Genomic DNA, 20900 nt, shown 5'->3' with positions numbered 1-20900 from the left:
AAATTTGTAATTGCACTTACTACTGCTACTCTTATGATCGCAAATGCTTGGAGACCCTGTGAAGGAAGGATGCAGGAGGCCCCAAACTTGGGGTCACCTAGCTCAACCAGGTGAGATTTACCCACTCACCTCCAGGGGCCCAGATGAAGTGTTTAACTCAGGAGAATGGCTTTTCTCCTGTTCTTAGAGGGTTAAAACACGGGGCAAAACTAAGTAGAAGCCCCAAACTCTTCAGACATGGCACATATGTGCTAACTATTGTGGCCCAACCAAGCCAGTCCAGTACAATCTGGCAACCCGAATGTGGGGAGTAGCTCCCGTGGAGCGGGTCTCATCACTAACCAGCTGCCCCACCATGGATGCATGTGGGAAGCTTGGAGGGGCTCAGGGACAGGAGTGTGGGATGGGCTGGGAATGGTCTAGAGACCAGATCCATCTCTCGAGCACAAGGAAGCTTCCAGGAAGGCATGAGACCGAAACAGGAGATACAAAATAGACCCCCTAGTGGATGTGGCTGCATTAGGATCACTATTTCCAGACTTTAAAAGACATATTATGAAATAAGTAAAAATATACAAAAGAAAAAGGAGGAAAATATCATAACCTCCACTTATCCACCACCCAGGATTATCAAATCCTAACATTTTACTATGTTTACTTCAGATATTTAAAAAAGATAACCACCACCACCTCTTCTTCAAGAGAGCCTATGCATGAATGTGTCATTTACCATTTTCACATGGGTTTGTACTTACATTACTAAAGTGTCTCTCTGCAAACAAAATATTGCTTTGCGTACTGGCGACTGCTGTATAAATGACATACTGTAGGTGTTATCTGGCACATTTTTTTTTCTATTTGACTAAATTTTGTTTTTGAGATTTATTCACACAAATACATATAGCTCTTGTTCATTCGTGTTTAACTTTCATATATATTATAACTAGATCACAAAAAATCGTCTCTGCTCTTACGATGTGCATTTAGGTTTTTAAAATGCATGCTCCTCACGTGGAGCCGCAGTACGACCTGGATACTGGCTGCCTTGTGTCACATGCACACATTTCCCTAGGATGGATTCAGAGAACCAGCCCTGCCGGCTGCAGGTGGGCACACCTACTCCACAGGATGCTGTCAGATGGCTCCCCAGAGGGGGCCTGGCTGCCTATGTTCCCCCAGCAGGGAAGCAAGGCGCTCCTTGTTCATCTTTTCCCACTTGTGCTATTGCCAAATTTAAACACACTGCCAGTAGGGTAGATGTGAAATTGCATTTCCCAGGTTAACTACTCCTTCAGTTCTTTTTGTGTGTTTACCTGTCCATGTTCTTTGCCCATTTTTCTACTGGGTTGTCTGCCTTTGTTTTTGCTTTTTCTGATCTGTAGGTGTTCTTCACATATTTTGGATGGTAATGATTTGTTGTATTAGACATGGTCAAGTCTGTGGCTTCTTCTTCAATTAATATACAGTGTTTTGGTATAGTATTGCATTTTGATGTAATTAAATTTATTAATATTTGCCTTCTTATTTAATAGATACTACTCCGGAGTCATAAAAAGATTGTTTCCTTTTACTTTTTAAAAGGAAAAGTGTCCTTTTCCTTTAAATTTAAATAATTTTTATCCATTTATGCTCAAAAAGATCATAATGTCACAAAGTAAGGGATCTTCCAAGCACCCCCAGTTCCAAGCCTCCAGGTTCCCTTGCTGGAGATATGGCACAAGTCATTTTACTGTTATTTTCTTCTAAAATCTTTCCAGTTAGGTTTATAATCACCCAGAATTTATCTCTGTATATGACAGGAAACAGTGAAATAATTTTCCCCATTAGTTTAATTACTTAGAACCATTTCCTGACTAGTTTATTCTCTCCGCCACAGACTCACACAGTCATCTGTCACATCGAGTTTAAACTATACATGGATCTGTTTTTGGGCTATCTATACTTTGTTCCATCAGTATATTTATGCCCTGTATTATGCCCTGTACATTCTTGGCTAATGCACCCTCCCCCCTCAAAAAAAAATCAACTGGGAATTTTATTTGAACCACACTGAATTTACAGCTCAACTTAGAGAAAACTGGTATTTATACAATATGGGGGGCTTGCCATCAATGTACATGGTATGGTATAGCATTATATTTGTTTAAAGGTTCTTTTACACTTTCAGATAGGTTTTATGATTTGCTCTATAAAAGTCTTACACACTTTCTTTTTAAAAATACTTTTATTGATAAATCTTCATATACACACATTCTACACATGGTATACAATCAATGGCCCACAAGACCACATAATTGTGTATTCATCACCATAACCATTTTTTAGAACATTTGCATCACCCCAGAAAAAGAAAAAAAAAAAAACTTCATACACACCATACCCCTTACCCCTCCTTCTCATTGGCCACTAGTATTTCCATCTACCCAATTTATTTTATCCTTTGTCCCATTAATTATTTATTGTTTATAATATTTTTACTCACCTGTCCATGCTCTGGATAAAAGGAGCAACAGGCACAAGATTTTCACAACCCCACAGTCAAACTGTAAAAGTTACATCATTATAATCGTCTTTAAGAATCAAGGCTACTGGAACACAGCTCAATAGTTTCAGGTATTTCCCTCCAGCCACTCCAATACACCATAAATTAAAAAGGGATAACTATATAATGCATAAGAATAACTTCCAGGATAACCTCTCGACTCTGTTTGAAATCTCTCACCCACTGACATTTCATTTTGTCTCATTTCTCTCTTACCCCTTTTGATCAAGAAAGCGTTCTCAATCCCTTGTGCTGGGTCCCACTCATCCTGGGAGTTCTGCTCCATGTTGCCAGGGAGATTTACACCCCTGAGAGTCATGTCCCATGTAGTGGGGGAGGGCAATGAGTTCATCTACTGAGTTGGCTTAGAGAGTGAGGCCACACCTGAACAAAAGAGATTCTCTGGGGGTGACTCTTGAGGTCTAATTTTAAGTATGCTTAGCCCATCCTTTGCAGGAATAAGTTTCATAGGGGTGAACCCCAAGATCAAGGGTTCCGCCTTTTGATTTGGTTTTCCCTACTGCTTGTAAGAGTATGAGAAATTTTTCAAATGGGGAGTTGAATATTTCCTCCCTTCGCTCCAGTCTTCTTGGAAGACTGGATTACTCTGGGATATATCAGGGCATCACACTAACCTGGATCAATCAACAAGATCTCACATTCAAGATTCCATGTACTTATGGCTTAGACACAATTTTTGCTGGTAGTAAGATTATTGCTACTTTTAAATGTATCAGAAAAAGATGCCTGTTGCAACTTACTTTTTCTGTTCTCCAATTACAGACAACCAGTGAAGTTATTCATTTTCACATATGTATCATTTACACAGCTCTTAAGCTGAAATGTTATTAAATCTAGGAGTTTGGAAATTCTCTTAGATTTCCTTTTAGATTGTAAATAAAAAACAGTATTGTTTCCTGCTTCCTAAACCAAATTCTCTCATTCCTTTTTCTTGTTTTATAAAGTTGGTTCAGAACTCAGATGCAGTGTTCAATGGAGATGGTGAGTGGAGCTTCCTCATCTCACTTGTAAGTTTCCAAGAAATTCTTCTAATGCTTCACTATTTATTTTCTTGACTGGAGGTATTTGTTAGAAATATTTTTATCACATTAAGCACATATCCTCTATTTCCAGTTACCATTTATTTTTCATAAGTGGGGACTGAATTTCAGCAAATGCTATTTCTCCATTGATTGGCATTTCCCCTTTCACAACTAATACTGAATTACAATTATATATTTCTCATGTTAACACAAGGGTGGTTTCCAAGGTACAAGCACTCCTTGGTTACACTTCCTTTCTTTTTAAAGACATCTCTAGATCTGGTTTATTAGCATTTGCATGTAAAATCTGTGTTAAGGGAAAAAATAAGAGGCCATTCTCACTGTTTCCAACTGGTCTTCGTATCAAGGTCATACTAGTATCAAAAAATGAGCCAAGGCTCATCTCTTTTTTCCTGTTCTTTGGAACAGTTTATATAAAATTGGGACTATCTGTTATTTCCTGGTTTGGAAGAGTCTGCCTGTAAAACTGTCAGGACCTGGTGTTTTGGGATCTTTTCTTGGAGTAGGGAGGATGGACAGAGAGGCTGATATGTAAATTATTTCATTTCAATGACGATTCTAGAATCAGCTTCTGGAGTTGTAATCCAATTGATATAATTTTTGTTATTTCTTCCTCCAAATTCCGTTGGTTTATTCTATTTTTTTCCAAGTTTTTAAATGGGCATTTATTAATTTTCAACCCTTTCTCTTTCCTTGTAGCAAATATTAAGAACAAGAAAATTTTATCTCTAGGTACTATGGTAGCATCATCTGACTACTTGTGTCATATGGTAGTGTCGTTATTAATGCTTAGTGTTCTAGTTTGCTAGCTGCTGGAATGCAATATACCAGAAATGGAATGGCTTTTAACAAGGGGAATTTAATGAGTTGCTAGTTTACAGTTCTAAGGCCAAGAAAATGTCCCAATTATAACAAGTCTATAGAAATATCCAATCAAAGGCATCCAGGGAAAGATACCTTGGTTCAAGAAGGCCGATGAAGTTCAGGGTTTCTCTGTCAAGTCAGAAGGCACATGGCGAACACAGTCACAGTTTCTCTCTCGGCTGGAAGGGCACATGGCAAGCAAGGCGTCATCTGCTAACTTTCTCTCCTGGCTTCCGGTTTCGTGAAGCTCCCCGGGAGGTGTTTTCCTTCTTCATCTTCAAAGGTCACTGGCTCGCGGACTCTCTGCTTCATGGTACTGCAGCATTCTCTGCTCTCTCTGAATCTTTCTCCAAAGTATTTCCTCTTTTATAGGACTCCAATAAACCAATCAAGATCCACCCAAATGGGTGGAGACATGTCATCCCTTAATCCAGTTTAACAACCACACTTGACTAAATCGCATCATCTGGGGAGATGATCTCATTACAGTTTCAAACATGCAGTATTGAATAGAGATTATTCTACCTTTATAAAATGGGATTTATATTAAAACATGGCTTTTCTTAGGGGGCACACTTCCTTTCAAACCAGCACACTTAGTTATAAAAATTTTCTAATTCCCATGTGATTTCTTCTTTGACTTGTGAGTTGGCAGTATCTTAAGCTTTCTTACCATATGGAAGATTGAACTGCCATTATATGCATATAAATGTATGCATACACATGCATATATAATAAACAAATCAACCTTAGTATGTGTGATACCCTGGAATTTTCTATGCCATTAAAACATTTAAAAAGGTTTTTCTTTCACAATCAACCAAATTGACTTTGAGGCCTACCAATCGGGTAGGTGTACAGTTTTGAAAACTACAGATTTAAATGATATGATGTTTGGTGAATTTTGCTAGATTGTGCTCAATTTTTTGGGGTGTTTGTGTGTGGTCAATTTTTTAAAAATACATACGTACTCCGTGGAGAACAGGGTCAGTTTTTCCTTGGAATGTTTAAATTTATCTGGACTGGAGACTATCTCACTGGGCGAAGATTAAAATTGTTAACACCTTCCTGATGAAGTGCTTGATATTCCCCCCATAATTTGCTCATCACTTCTTGCATCTCACTCTTACTGGGTCTTCCTTATTCCCTACATACTTTCTTGACTAGGGCTGTCCTTGATAAAACATCCTCAGTCTTTAAAACCCTGAAAACATTTCCTCATTTCACTCCCATCTGTCAATAACATGTTGCCAGACAATCTTTAATTCCTTTATAACTTTTAAATTTCTCACTGCTTTGAAGATCTATCTTTGGGATTCTAAGGGTTCAAAATATTTTTAAGGTGTTTGTTTATTTTCACTTACCTTATTCAGGCTCACTGTGTTTTATGAATTTGAGGAGTCATGTCTTTCAACAATTCTGAAAAACCTTTGGCCATGGTTCTTTGAAAGCCATCCTGCCCGTATTGTTTCTTGGCAGAACTACAACTTAGACCCTGAGCCCTCTGTGCTGTCACTAGGGAAAACAACTCAGACATATGCTTCACTTCACTAATTCACTCTACAGCCAAATCTAACCAGCTCTATAATCAGTCCTTTCAGTTATTGTTTTTTCTTTCATGGTATTACTTCTTTGCCTTTTCTGTTTTTCATTACCTTCTTTTATGAATTCATCTTTAGTGGGGTTTTATTAGTGGGAATCCTGTATAGTCTGAGCTGTGGGCTCTCAAGGGCTATTTTATCTTTGTTTCCACTGGGCCCCCAGAGAAACAGCAGCCGGGGACTAACTTCTACATGAGGCATGGGCCTCCTACTGCAGACTCTGGAGAGACTTGACTTCTCCTGCTCAGGTCAAACAGATAAGCTCCACTTCTCCCTGAACCACTGGGCAAATATTTTCTGTTCCATCCTTACATCAAGGATTCAAGTTGTAATGGGGGTGTAAGGCAAGGCTCAGTTTCTACTCCCCACCTCGGACAAATCTTTGTTGCCATATGGAAATTAAAACTTAAACCCCAAAATGACTCTGGCTGGCAATATCCCATCCCACCTTACCCCACCCCACTCCAGAGTCTGTTGAAGATATCCAGTCCCTACCCCAGGGTCTGCTTACAGCTCTGATCCCAGACACTCACTCAGCCTTAGTGTATGGTCTCTGGCAATCTCTTTGACTACTTTTAAATTCATCTGTACTTTTTAAAGAATGTTTGGAGAAGAGGGTTTTCAGTTCATTTCATCTAAATTTTTAAGTACTATCACCAGCTTTCTCCCCCAGAGCAACTAAAAGATGGATTCTGGAATAATTTCTCATTTTAAGAGAATGGAAATATACTGACTTCCCATTTTAAAGAAACAATGTTACTAATTTTAAAGGATTAAAACCCTAAAAATAGAAATGTATTCTATTATAAGCCTTTGCTTAGTCATCAGCCATTTCAGATTTAATTTCTACACTTATGGGGGAAAAATTTAAAGCTGACATGTTTTTGTGTTTCTCCAAAATAATAAAATCATCTTTGGAAAAACAGGTATTTAAATAGGCCCAGACCTCCTTGTTGTCTTAATGTCTTAAGCTAATTAAGATATCCATTTCTGGTGGTTCTAAGTGTATTGTTTATTTTCTCAGATTAAAAAAATAAATATAAATAAATAAATAGGCCCAGACCTTCCAAGAACTTACAAGAAGCCTAAAGTCTTCACCTTATTAATGAAGATAATATGCCTAAAAGATAGGAATCAAGAATTCTGACATCGTAATAGATGGAACAATTAAGATGTCCTAGCCCAGAACATTCTGCAGTAGGCACTAATCTCCCAGAAAGCAGGGATCTGTCTGTCAGTCAGGCATTGTACCCAATCAAACCTTAGCACATGAAGAAGTACTCAGTAACTGTCTGCTGAATGAACGATGTCCTAAATGGCACGTTGGGATATTACTCTCTACGTTAGGTGGTTGCTCTATGAGGACCAAATCTAGAAACAGAAACAAATAGCCCTGATAAAGGAAAATAATGCACACCAAAGAACCATACACATTTTGGGAGTTATTTCTTGATTCTTCATCATTTATACTATTGCCAGTGATGTACAAGTTTCATTTTCTTTTTGTTGCTAGCATATAAGACACACAGTTGATTTCTGATAGGGTGATTATTTTTCTAATACCTTTGCCAAACTCTTTTCTAGTAAGACGTGTAGATTTTTAAAACTTTTCTACCCATAAGTATATTACCTGTGAATGACAATTTTGTTCCTTTCTTCCCAACCTTCATACCTTTGCTTCATTTTTCTTGCCTTTTTGTACAGGGTAGGACTCAGAAGTAACTGCAGTAGGCATCCCTATTTTTCATGATTTCAAAAGGAAGCTGTAAGTCCTCACTGTGTAGTGTGTTGCTTGCTACAGGCTTTTTGTAGATATCCTTTATTGGGTTTTTTTTTTTTTTTAAAGCTGTTTCTTATTTCTAGTTTGCGTGAACAGACATTAAATTTTGCGGGGGAGGGGGTATAGGTAGATGGTCCAGGAATTGAACGTGGGTCTCCCACATGGCAGGTGAGAATTCTACCACTGAGCTATCCTTCCACTGCTCTAGACATTGAATTTTATCAAATACTTTTTTGCATATATATAAAGGTCATCATATTATTCTCCTATAGCTTTCCAGTTGGGAGATGAACATAAGTTCTTCTTTTGCATGGGGAGACACCAGAAATTGAACCCAGATCTCTGGCATGGCAGGCGAGAACTCTGCCACTGCGCCACCACTGCCAGCCCCCTAAACTCATTTTAAATGTACAACCACGTTTACATTCCTAGCATAAATACAATGTAGTCATTTTATATACTGCTAGATTTGGTTTTGTTTGTATTTTCTTACATGCGATAGACTGTTCATTTTTTGTCCCACACTGTCAGGTTTTGTAACAAGCTGGCATTAAAATGAATGGAGAGTGTTCCCACTTTTTCCCCTTTTTAAGGAATTTGAGAATAATTGGAACACTTAGTCTTAAAATGTGTAGTAGAGATAACCAGTGACACCATCTGGACCTGGCGTTTTCTTTGTGAGAAGACATGCAAACAAATCCAATTTCTTTATTAACTATACTACTATGCCGGTCTTGTTTCTTCTTGGTTAATAGTTATTTCTCTAGAATTTATTTATGTTGTCAGAACTTGCCATGTAGAGACGTTTCTGGGTGGTCAAGTCCCCTCCTCTGGATACTTCAGGTATTTTATGGCATCACGTGTATTTTTTGGCACATAGTCAAGCCGTTCATAACCACCACTTATCTTTTTAATGTCTAAAACACTGGTAGTGATGTCCCATTTTACATTCCTGATATTGGATATTTGTACATTTTTCTTGATCAATTTTGCTTGAAATTTGTCAACATTATTCATCTTTTCTAAGAATGAACTTTTGGCTTTATTGAGCGTCTCTACATATATTTGCTTTCTGTTTCATGTTTTCCTTATCTTTGTTATTTCCTTCCTTCTCATTGGTTTAGGTATATTTTGTTTTTTTCTGACTTCTTGGGATAGATATTTAGTTCATAAATTTCCATCTTTTCTTGTTTTTTAGTGTATGTAACAGTATAAATTCCTCTGAAAATCATACTCTAGCTACACCCTATAAATTTTTTTTTTTTTTTTTTAAAGGAAAGACAGAGAGAAGGAAGGAAGGATAGAAGGAAGGAAGGAAGGAAGAAAGGGAAACATTTTTAAACATTTTCTTGTTTTTTTATTGTATTCAGTTTCTCCGTTTTTGTTACATGGGCTGGGGCAGGGAATCGAACCGAGGTCCTCCGGCATAGCAGGCAAGCACTTTGCCCGCTGAGCCACCGCGGCCCGCCCAAGCTACACCCTATAAATTTTGATAGGTAATATTCCCACTGTCCTTCATTTTGAGACCTTAAAAATTTCCATTACTTTCTCTCTTTGACCTATAATATAAATAAATACTAAAAGTATATATATTTGGAAATTTAAAAAATCTCTTTATTCATATTTCTAGTTCAGCTGCATTATGGTCAAGCAACATGCTCTGTAGAATTTTAATCCATTGACATTTTTTGAGACTTTAAGATCTAGGAAATGATCAATCTTCGAAAATTTTCCTTAGGTGCTTGAAAAGAATATGAAATGGTTGGCTGTGGCGTTTTATTCATACAGTCATACCAGACCACATTCTAATTATCTTGTTCAAAAGCTATATTCTTGATTGATTTGCCTGCTTAACTATCAGTTACTAAGATGTGCTAAAATTCTCTATTATGATTATAGATTTGACCATTTCTCACAAATGTGCCAATTTCTGCTTTATATATATGACTGCATTCACAGAGACTCAGAAAATTAAAACTGCCAAATCTTCAAGCTCAATTGAATTTTTATCATAAAGTAACCCTATCCTTCATAATCACTGGAGTTTTTTTTTGGCATTAAAATCTATTTAACCAAAGAAATTTTTTTAAAAACCTGTTTAACCACACCAATTTTCTTTTAATAGTATTTCATAGTACATCATTTACCATTCTTTTACTTTTATTATTTCTGGCTCTTTAAACAGAACAAGAGTTGGATTCTTAAAATCTTTATAACTTAACTAGAATGATCAATTTACATTTAAAATGAATGCTGATATATTTGGGTTTAAATCTATAATCTTATTGCGTATTATTTCCCCATCTGTCCTGTCTCTTTATTTCTCCTTAGCTCTTTTTGGACTGCTTTAACATGGTGTATTTTTTCCCTCTGCTATTATGGAAGCAATACAGTTATCCTTTAGTAATGACCTTTTTAAAAATAATAACAAGCAGGGTTTCCAGCAGTAAACAAAACCTTTATCCCCTCTCTGCCCTAATTCCACTACCCCTGAAGTTAGGTGTTACTGTTTTCAAGTATTTAATTCTCTCCTTTTTGTAGCCCTCAGCCTTTAAGGACTATTATAGTCTTTTACATTTATTTAGATTTGCCCCAATATTTACCACTTTCTTTACTGTTCACTACTTGTTATATCTTACTTTCTATCTGGCATCACCTTCCTTCCACCTCGGGAACATCCTTGAGAATTTCCTTTTGCAAAGATCTCTCAGTTAACTAATTGTCCTGGGTTTTGCCCGTCTTAAAAATTATCTTCATTTCACCTTCACTCACTCTTGACTTTTGCCTCTGTTGCTATATCACTGCACTGTCTACATGTGGATTTATTGTTATTTATTCTGCTTGGTTTTTGCCTTTTTTTTTTTTTTTTTAAGTTTTGATGGGTATCTCATCCATTCTGGAATATACTCAAGTCACATCATTTCAAATACTGCTTTTTGGCCATGATCTCTTTCCTCTCCTGGAACCCCAATTAGATAAACTTCTCAGTCTATCCTCCCTGACTCTTAACTGGTCTTCTAAATTATCCATCTATTGGCTCTCTAAGACAAATTCTGTATTTTCTTCTTTTGCTTTGGTTTCCAGTTTACCAATTCTCTTCAATTGTATCTAATCTGCAGGTAAATCCATCTATTGGGTTTTTAATTACAGTTAGTGAATTTTTCATGTCTGGAAGTTGTTCCTGGTTCCTTTTCAAATTTGCTAAATAATTTTTATAGCTTCCTGTTCCTTGCTGATATTTTCGGTCTTGCTGTCACTATAAACCTAGTACAGAATGCTGTTTTATAACCTGTCTAATAACGATGCTACCATTTCATGTCTTCACTGATTTATTCCTGTGCACCTCACTCCTCACTCACAGTGTTTCCTGAGTCTCTTGGGCTTGGTTATTCTGAACTACAGGACTGTTCATTTTCTTCTGAAAATTGCAAAAAAAAAAAAAAAAAAAAGGATCTACAATCCCCAGATGGGTTCCTAGTCCAGATAAGTCCTGAAGCCCAGAGGGTGCAGCCTCTCCAAGAACATCAGCTAGTTCCAACCCCTTTATACCATATTATTGACACCACTTTCTAACATGAAAAAGTTAGAATAGTCATACCCCAAATACCCCTAAAGATGGGGAAAAGGATCAAAGGAGAAGTAAGAGTTATAACAGACTAGATAGGATTAACAAATGAGTATTTCTGCTGAATCATTGTAATGATATTTCTTTTTAGTCTCCAGTGTCTTGGAGCAGCCAGAAGGCAAAACCTAAAATTGTAGAACTATAACTCATACCAAATTCTGAAATCTGTTCTATAACTACTTGTTACAGTGTACTTTGAAAGTTACTGCTCTTTTGTATGTAGAGCAATATGTATGTATGCTCACAATTAAAAAAAAAAACAAGAAAAAAAAATAGGATCAAGAGGCAGTCGTTCAAAGACCTGATTGATTCTGGATTGGCCCAGAGGTACTACCTTGTCTAAAGTACAGAATCAGCTGAAGAGTCTCCTACCACCCAGGTCATGTGATCTCAGGATGCCCCTCCCACCCACCTGGCTCTGCCCTGCACAAGCAGCTTTCTTTGGAGGGCCCTGGGAGAGAGCTGGGTGGGAGGTAGAGGGCCTTCCTTTTAATTCACTTTCCTCCTGAAGGTACAGCAAGTTGGCCAAATGCCTGAGGGTTGTGATTACCCTCCTAAGTGACTCACTGAAATTCTGGACTCCCCAGTATCTTTTTCTTCTAAGTCACCATGTACTTTTCAAAAGGTGTTGTTCTTGTAGCAAAATATTCCCACCCCAGACAACCCAGCCCACCTATCACCAGAAACGCCCCCTCCATCTTCAGTATCTGGATTGTCACCTGCAACCAAATCAAATCCTAACCAATTAAACTCTTAACGAGAAAAAGGGATAACCTGGCTGTGCTGGGGAGATTTCCAAATCTAAGCATGGGCATACAGGGACCCGAGGAGGAGGGGTGTCTTGGGCTTGGAACAAGGCAAGGATTCCAGGAAGTGGAATTTCAGGTTAGAAATGTGTGTGCCAAGGCCAAAATGAAGTCTGGTATCTGACCTGCCAGTGCTCTAAGAAATCCACTTAATCTTAAAATGAAGAACTCAACCTCAAGATAAGAGCTCTGCTGAGCTTCTCCCTTGGTTTAACTCATGGGAGGGAAGATGCCTTTCCACTCTGATTTGTGATTTAAGGACAGCAATTGCTCAACACCAATAAAATCTGACCCATGTATTCTCTTTCACAGCATCTCTGCAAAGTCCCATCTCTGATTAAAGAATCCCACCAGCCAAACATTTCCATCTCTATGAAAGAAGAGAACTTCAACATGAGTGAATTATTTACTTATTATCAATAGTAACAACCTTCATTCTGGTCATTTTTTAACATCAGCCATTTTATAATACTTTCTAATCTCTCATAGACTGCTGGTGGGAGTATAAATACAAGCATTTGAGGAAAAAAAAGTCTGGTACTCTCTTCTAAAGCTGAGCCCTGCAATTCCACTCATCAGAAACATGGACAAGTCTTCATCAAAAGACGGGCAAGACTGCTTATGGCAATATTATTTACAATAACCTCGAATTACAAGTGCAAAGGTGCAGTAAAACAGATAAATTGTGGTGCATCAACACACTGGGATATTATACAACAAGGAGAATGAATGAATGAACTACCACTACTGCAAAACGGTGAATCTCACACATGACACAAAAGGGCATAAAGCTTAAACACAGGCAAAACTAAATGGTGGTGTCAGAGATCTGGAGAGCAGTTACCCCTGGGGATGGCAAGCAAGTAGGATGGAGCAGAAAAGGTGCTTTTGGGGGAAGAAGCTAGGGCAGGGGAGGGGATGCACAGGAATAACCTGTTGAGCTATACAGACCCATGTATATTTGACTTCAGTAGAGTTAAAGCCTCCAAGTCATTTTCAGTTGGAAATGTATCAAATGGCTCTGGCAGGGGTGGGGGTGTGGGGGAGGGGGAGTGAGGGGACATCTCCATGCCTGAAGAGTCCCTGCGATGTTACTGTCCCCTCCTAGCTCTCTTGTCTACAGATACGATGTCGCCCCTACCTGAGAGGGAGGTAGCTGAGGACTGGGGTCAGGGCAGAGTCATCTCCTGACTAGAGAACAAGGGCACCCACATACCTGTGCTTGGTCACAAGGCCATGCTAACTGCACTATTCTCAGGAACTTCTTAAAATCTGTACACAAAGGCGTGGGGGGAAGCAAAAGATGCCAGAAAAGAGAGGCGGAACCTAAGGTTCTGGCTCAAAATGACCTTATAAGTGTTCCCAGTACTAATAAAACTTTTCATTAATGGTTTCAATAATTCATTTATTCTTCAACATTGGCTCCTTCCCTGAATCACTGTGATTAGCATTAAATTCTGAAAATTATGGTTCTTTCTAATTACTACAAATATTTAGAACTAACAAGGAAATGGAAATGTATTCCATAGAAATAAAGTTGCACCTAATTCCTAGTTAAGACCAGTCTTAATTTAAACAAACAAAGAAACAATTTTTGATTCAGATGAATTGTATACTTTAACCACTGAATGAGAAGTTCCAGAGAACCATACCCCATGGCTTGGATCTTTCACCTTTCCAGGTAAAGCAAGATCCTCCCCCTAGAAAGGAGGATATACTTTTCATTTATTTGCCTAAAAGCAAAAGTAAGAATAGAGAAGACAGATGGAGCATGGCCTGGCCTCGGCTTTCATACTCAAGTTCTCTTAGAAAAAAAGAAACAGCACCAGACGAAGCAGGGCTTTACTTTTATCTATTCCTTTTGGTCCTCAGTTTGACAAAATCCAATCAAAAGCGAGAATGTGGTGTCAACTGAAAGGGAATTCTCCCTCCTACCACTAAGGAACACTGTTTTTGCTCACTAAACACAAAATCCACCTCTTCCCAGAGCAAGCCAGCACATTGTTCAAACCAAAAATAACATCTTGCTTCTTGGTGTGTGGTTGGCTAGCCCCACCTTCTGCTCAGCCAGACCGAGAAGGAGAGGATGTTCGGTGCCTGGGGGAGGTGGGCAGCACTGGGAGATACCACTGGCCGGAGGGTTCCAGGCTCCTCGGAGAGAACCAGCACCCGAGCCTCCTGTAACAAGTCACAGCAACCCCCCAGACTCTGCAGGCAGAGCAGGGACGGGCCACATTTGACGCCATCTGCCATGAGTGACTGTCAATTTCTCCACCGAGTCTACCTGGATGTAATCCAACAATCACTTGCATTTGGCTTTGGAATATGCTTTTGTGTTTATATCTGATGTTCTAGGAATCCAGACTACTTCAGACTAAATAATAATACACTTTCAGAAAACGAGAAAGCACTTGAAAACCATTTCTCCTCAAAGTTCAGCAAACATAGGCATCCACTGGGTGCCTGTCACTGTTCTGGACACTGGGATGCCTCAGGGAACAAAACAGACACAGGCCTGTGTTGGGGGCACCTAGGTTCTTTCTAGTGGGGGAGACAGACAAGTAAGTCACATATACAGAATGTCAGATGACAACATTATGATGCAAAGTGAGGCAGAGAATAGAACAGTGAGAAGGGGGTAGGCTGGAGAAAAGCATGTGATTATAAATAAGGTGGCCAGGGAAGTGACACCTCACTGACCTGAAGGAGCTGGGGGAGGAGCCAAGTCACTATCTGGGAGAAAGCTACCAGGTAGCAGGAAGGACATGTGTAAAGGCCCTGAGGCAGGAGCTTAAGAGACAGGGAGGAGGCCAATATCATTGCAGCAGAGGGCAAGTGTGGGGTGAAGGAGTGAAGCTAGAGAAATATTGGGGCCCTGGAGGCCACTGTAAAGACTTCAGCCAAGGAGGTCTTAAACAGAGGGCAACACTTCAGTGGCTACCAAAATACACAAGACTAGAGGTGAGAGGAGTTTGGATCAGGATGGTGCCAGGAGAGATGATGAGAGTGGTCAAATTCCAGCTGCATTTTGAAGGGATAACTGATGGGATTTGCTGATTTGGGGACACAGGCATGAGGAGATAAAGATAAACTGAGCTTTGTGGCTTTAACAACTGGAAGGAGGGAGCCATCTGGTCTAATTTCATTTCACTTGAGGAAACCAAAGCCCAGGGAGAAGGGTCATGTCCAAGGTCACACCACGTATTTCCAGGATTAGAACCCCAACCTGGGCTTTTCCCACAGCTCTATGCCACAGCTCAGCAGAAAACAACCAAGCCTACACCCTGAGGCTTGCTCTCAGCTGCTAGAACAGACAGGGCACCCCAGCAACTGCCAGACAGGTAACTTAATCACAGTAGATGTTGGTGAAGAACACACACTCTGCCCACAGAGGGCAACCAATTAAAGGTTGCCAGGCAGGAAAGCAGTCTTGGTGTGGCCAAAAATTCCCATTTTTTCCCCAAGAGAGTCCCCAAATTAAGATCTTAATTTAAAAAAACTCTCCATTTTTAATTGGTGGCTCAAGTGTTTAATAACACGCAGTTGACAAAACCAAACACTTGTGTGTGGGCAATGTTCAGTCTGTGCAGGCCACCAGTTTTGGAAACAGTCTCAAGACAGCCTAAAACAAATTTATTCCTTCACACCTTGTCCTGGGATGGGGTTTAGAGTTAAAGGTTTGTATTTAAGATGGTATTTCATTACAGCCTTTGAATCACTGGATGATATTCCTTATCACTATAAATAGATGAAAACTTCCGGCACAATCTCCATGGACCTCTTCTCTGACCAACAAAAGTTTATACAGTTGCCCATCATTCATGGTTCTTCATTTAAAGTTAACTTTGGTTTTACATTTATTGTACACTGAATATTAACAAGCCCACCACTACAGCCAGCCGAGAATTCAAAATTCTTCCCAAATACTATCAAATGAATCCTTTCAAGGTTATGGAGTATAACAGAGCTCTGAAAATAGCCACTGGCCCAGAAAACAATTTATACCAGTCAAGTATGAAAACTCCAGCATTTGGAATATGTAAAGGTTTGGGGGAGCTGGGTAGCTATTCCAGCCCTGCCAAAATAATTTAAAAATTACAAATGGCTCTTTATAAATTAGTTACTTTCTACTGCTAGATAGGTGGGAGAGACATGCTACTCACGGTGCTTAAAAAACACAGAGTAGATATGTCTGGGTTTTAGAACTTGGGAGTCAAACTGCCTGTTTCAGGAGACTCATTCTGAATTTGTCTGCCTTAGAAAACAGTCTCCTAAGTCCCTGAGTTAATTTTCTATAATGCTAAGTGGCCCTCCTTGCCTGGGCTCTCTCACTTAGAATTAATACTTACTTTCACTACAAGCCATATGCTGTCTACTTAATACCCATCCATTTTCCAAATGTGGTACATTTGACCATTTTGATGGTGCTGGTATTAGGTAAAAATCTCCAGGGCAGGAACACTGTGCCCGGCTCCTTTTTTCCCCCCTCTTGGTATGCAATTTACAATGCATACAAAGATAAAGGGAAGAATGTTCTCTGAAGGGAATAGCTTATTAGGCTGAACCACTAGTCAACTGTGTTTGACCTAAAAATGGGAGTTTCAGACGGCTAGACATAATATTTCTAAGTGATCAAGAAGAATGGGGACTTGAATGTTCAGAGAATTCAAGCTAGATCTAGACCCACACTATCCAAAAGAACTCTGCAATGATGAAGTGATTTCAATCGACACTGACCAATGTGACTCTGAATACTTGAAGTGTGGCTAATACGACTAAGAAGACAAATTTTACATTTTAATTGATTTGAATATAGCTGCACGTGCCTAGGGGTGGCCTTACTGGACAGCACAGCTCTAGGCAGAAGCTTCTTCAGCAAGGACTAGGTCCTAACTTGTTTGTATTTATAGTGTTTTCAGACCCCGCACACAGTAGGCAGCTGATAAATGAAACGAAAAGCATGTTCTTGTACCTCCACCTTTTACAACTCATTCCCTGTCTTTCTTCTTCTGATGCTCTTAATTTTGACCTTCTTGTTACATGTCCTACATGGGAAAGTGTGGAATTATTCAGCCTGGTAGAAGTAAGACCTTTCGGAAAGGCTGGCCTGTATCACCCAGCAGCTGGGCCACAGGGACAAGCCTGACAATCTGACCTGCTGAGCCTCCACGTTTGCATCCATCAAATGGGAGCAACACAACTGCTCATGAGAACAATAGTGGGCTTGTCATCATGAGGCCCAAGTGTACGCCAAGGTGGTTCTAATTTTAAACTGAAAACCTTAAAAACCAACTTAGGATCAGCTTCATTTATTCCAAGAAAGTGCAATGGCTACAGAAAACATTTTAACAGTAAGGCTCTCTACTTCATTTCATCTATATTTACTGTACATCACCAGACCTTAATCACTGCAGCCTGGGATATACAGAGATGGATAGTTCAGTCCCTGCCTTAGTAATTCTGACCATCAATATTTTTTTTTCTTCCAAAACAAGATTTTAGCAAAGAAAAATCTAGTGTCTCAAAAGGACTGTTGACTCCTTATCCATGTGCTAGTCATCTATTAGTCAAAGTTTCCAGGGATAAAAGAACAAATAAGAAGAGCCAGGGGTCCCTGCTACATAATAAATCAATATTCCAATTATATCATTTGCATTCAATCATTTAAACGGAGTTTGGCGCTATATAATTATTGCAGTTTGTTGAGTTAGGGCTCATTTAGGCAGAGCATCAATGTGACTCAATGATTCAGGATTTATTTAAAACTTTCCAATCACCAAAAAAATGCATACACTATACTAACTTCTTAATCTGTTTATGGAATTCAGAGGCTGATTTCTAACTATAAAAGAAAAGCACCCGCTAAAACATAGCACCTAAAGTGCTAACCACAGGGAACCCCTTGCTTCCAAATCCCAACGTTCCTTTCTTACCCCAGCCCAGGTGGACCTCCTCCCCGCTTCAAATGGCTCAGGACTCCTGCCAGCCAGGCTTCCTGCTCCATGTAAAGGAAGTCTTTAACCTACTAGAAGGTCTGCCCCCACCTTTCCTCCTCTGCTTAAATGGGGAGGGAAGTGGAATCTCTGGACCTCAGAACCGGAAGCTTCTTTCTAGAAGGGAAACAAGTTGGCAGGTCACAGTGGGCTGACCTTTGGAGAGTTCATAAATGAAATTACGACATCGCCACAGTAAGGCACACACTGTAGGATCACTGAGATTTCTGCAGGTACCACTAGATCAATGGAAAGTTAAGACAAAAGAAGGCAAGAAGGAGGAGGAGGGAAGCAGGGATGGTGGGAGACCTCTCCCTGAGTAGAGCTGGTGTAAATTTGTAGCTGTCGCTCCTGGGAATGCTGGACCTCAGTCTTTGGGGACATCCAGCAGCTGCAATTGTGAACAATCCTGAGCCAGGAATGTGAGGCTCTACTGGCCCAGAAAATACTATCTACAGGCCCCCTACCCCAAGGGAGAGTGAAGTGAAGAAAAGAAAGCTGACTTTCCCTCAAGGGAGGTCCAGGGGAGAGCCTTGCAGTTTCATTTCCATGGTACTTCCTGGTCTCCCTAGACCTCTCATTTCCAGGGAGTTATTGCCAAACTTCCTTCTGTTTGCACAAAGTCCCAGTGTTCCCTAGCACTTCCCTGCAAACTTCTCCTGACCCTAGGGTGGTACTACCTCCAGGGTACAGATAAGGACCCTGAGGTAAAGTGCCTTGAGCAGAGGCAGGGTCAGTAAGCTGAGTATATGGCCTAGAACTGAGACCCTGTGACCCAGGCAGATGCAAGCCCCAAGTCCACAGAAGACCAGCTGGACCTCCACTGCCACCCTCTTCCGAAGCTCCCGTGTGCTGAAAAGCTCATCCCAACAGTAATAGCCAACATTTGTTGAATACTTCCTATATGCAGTGGGTCTTAACAGCTTGTCTGAAGTAGAAATCACTTAATAACCCCATTTTTCAGACGGGGAAACCGAGACCCTGGGTCCAACAACGGCGCTGGAGGATTTTCTGGTGAGCGGGATTTCAGGAGCCTATTCTCTTAACCACTTCACCACGCAGAGTTACAACTGAGGTATTATAATTGGGGTTGGGAGTCCCTGAAGCCTCAGATACCCTACTGAAAGCGCGGGTCCCCAACCCGCCCTCCTCTTCCTTAGGGCGCAGCCACGGGAGCCTAGTGGGCCGGGGCCGGCACCAGGCCGGGTGCCAGCGCCCTTGGCCGGCCGGGCCGGAGATGCCAGCTTCCGCCCGGGCCTGGCACCGCGGGCCCATTCAAATGGGTCTCCGGGGGTGGGGGTAGGGGCGGGCAGGGACCGGGATGCCCCGTCCCCCAAGCCGGGCGCCGCGCGGCCTCGCCGGGGAAAACGGTGCCCCCAACCCCGCCGCCAGGGGGCGCAAGGACAGCCTCCCGCACTCGGGAAGTTGCCACCGCGGCCGCCCGGATCCCGGACGCTGCCGCACCCCCTCTCCACTCCCAGCCCCGCGCCCCAGGCCCACGCCGTCGGGGTTGCCGTCCTCGCTCCGACCCCGCAAACACCAGCAGATCGCGACCGAATACCCCATTCTATCCCGCGCCCCGCCGCCCCGGCAGGCCTCCACCGCCTTCCGCCCGCCCCCCCATCCCCCTCCGGCCCGGACTCCAGCCCGGCAACGTCATCCGGCCGCTTCCCGAAACTTAACCCCTTCCTCCGCCAGCTGTGCGCCGCCCCGCCCCGCCGCCAACTTCTCTGCCCAACTTCGGGGTGCTCGGGCTGTCCGACGGCGCGGCCAGGAGGAAGGGGGTCCCACGCCAGCGCCCCTCGCCGCGCCACGGCCGCTGCGGTTCCCCCGACGGCGAGGGCGGCGGGGTCTCGCTGCGAGGCACGCCGGCCGACGCCACTGCGTGGGGTTCGGCCCCGGCCCACGCCCACCCCCCCCCACAACACCCGGCCAGCCCCGAGGGTCGGCGGCTGCGGGGGAGGGGCTGCTAAGCAGACGTGTCACTCGCGGGCGGCCGCCCCGGCCCCGGCGCCCCGACGGCCCGGCCCGCGCGCAGCCGCTGCAGGGCCCGGCCAAGTTTCTCACCTGCAGCCGGGGACGCGGAAGGAAGACCGAGAGGGCAGAGCCGCCGCCGCTGCGGAGCCGGCAGAGAGGAGCCGGCCGAGTCTACCGAGAAGCCGCCCCAGAGCAGCTGCAGGCGCCGCGACCCCGACGCCGTCCGCCCCGTCTGCCGCTCCGGCCGCTAGCTGGCTGCGTGCGCGCGTGTGGAGTCGTGGCACTTTCTGCCTTGGAGCTGGCGAACGGCCCCCTCCGCCAAGATCGCCGCCTCCTGCCTTCCCCACCCGGGCCAGCCATTCATCGGACCGCCTCTCCCTATTGGCCCGCGCACCGCCACTCCGCCGGTCACCAGCCAGTCAGGAAGCGGACAGCCGGGCCGCGGGGGCAGCCATTGGACAGAGAGGAGGTTCTCCGCCTCGGCCAATGGGAGAGGGGAGGAGCTGCGGGAGTCGTGGTGGGCGGGGCAGGGGAGGGCGGGGCCGCGCGGCGCGGCTCTCTGCCTTGCGCGGGGGCGGGGTGGAGCCGAACGGTCCCGCCCGCGGAGGTGGAGGGTGTAGCCAGTCGGCCCCGCCCACCCCGGCCCGC

General features: G+C 42.4%; 1 protein-coding gene across 6 annotated transcripts in view; it reads right to left on the bottom strand.

Moving 5' to 3' along the window:
- RRBP1 (ribosome binding protein 1) overlaps positions 1-20556 on the bottom strand; it is a 73969-nt gene extending 53413 nt beyond the window's left edge. For 5 of the 6 annotated variants that reach the window (XM_077115000.1, XM_077115007.1, XM_077115022.1 and 2 more), the window contains exon 1: positions 20343-20555. The gene's annotated coding sequence lies outside the window, so the exon portion shown is untranslated. Of the gene's footprint in view, positions 1-20342 lie in introns of all 6 variants that reach the window. The other variant, XM_077115015.1, reaches the window with a different exon arrangement.
- Between the last annotated feature and the right edge of the window lie 344 nt (positions 20557-20900).

Source organism: Tamandua tetradactyla, chromosome 1 (assembly GCF_023851605.1).
Source record: "Tamandua tetradactyla isolate mTamTet1 chromosome 1, mTamTet1.pri, whole genome shotgun sequence".
In the NCBI taxonomy this organism is placed as follows: domain Eukaryota; kingdom Metazoa; phylum Chordata; class Mammalia; order Pilosa; family Myrmecophagidae; genus Tamandua; species Tamandua tetradactyla.
The sequence above is the reverse complement of the archived record's forward strand: the minus strand, read 5'-3'. Positions and strand labels throughout refer to the sequence as shown.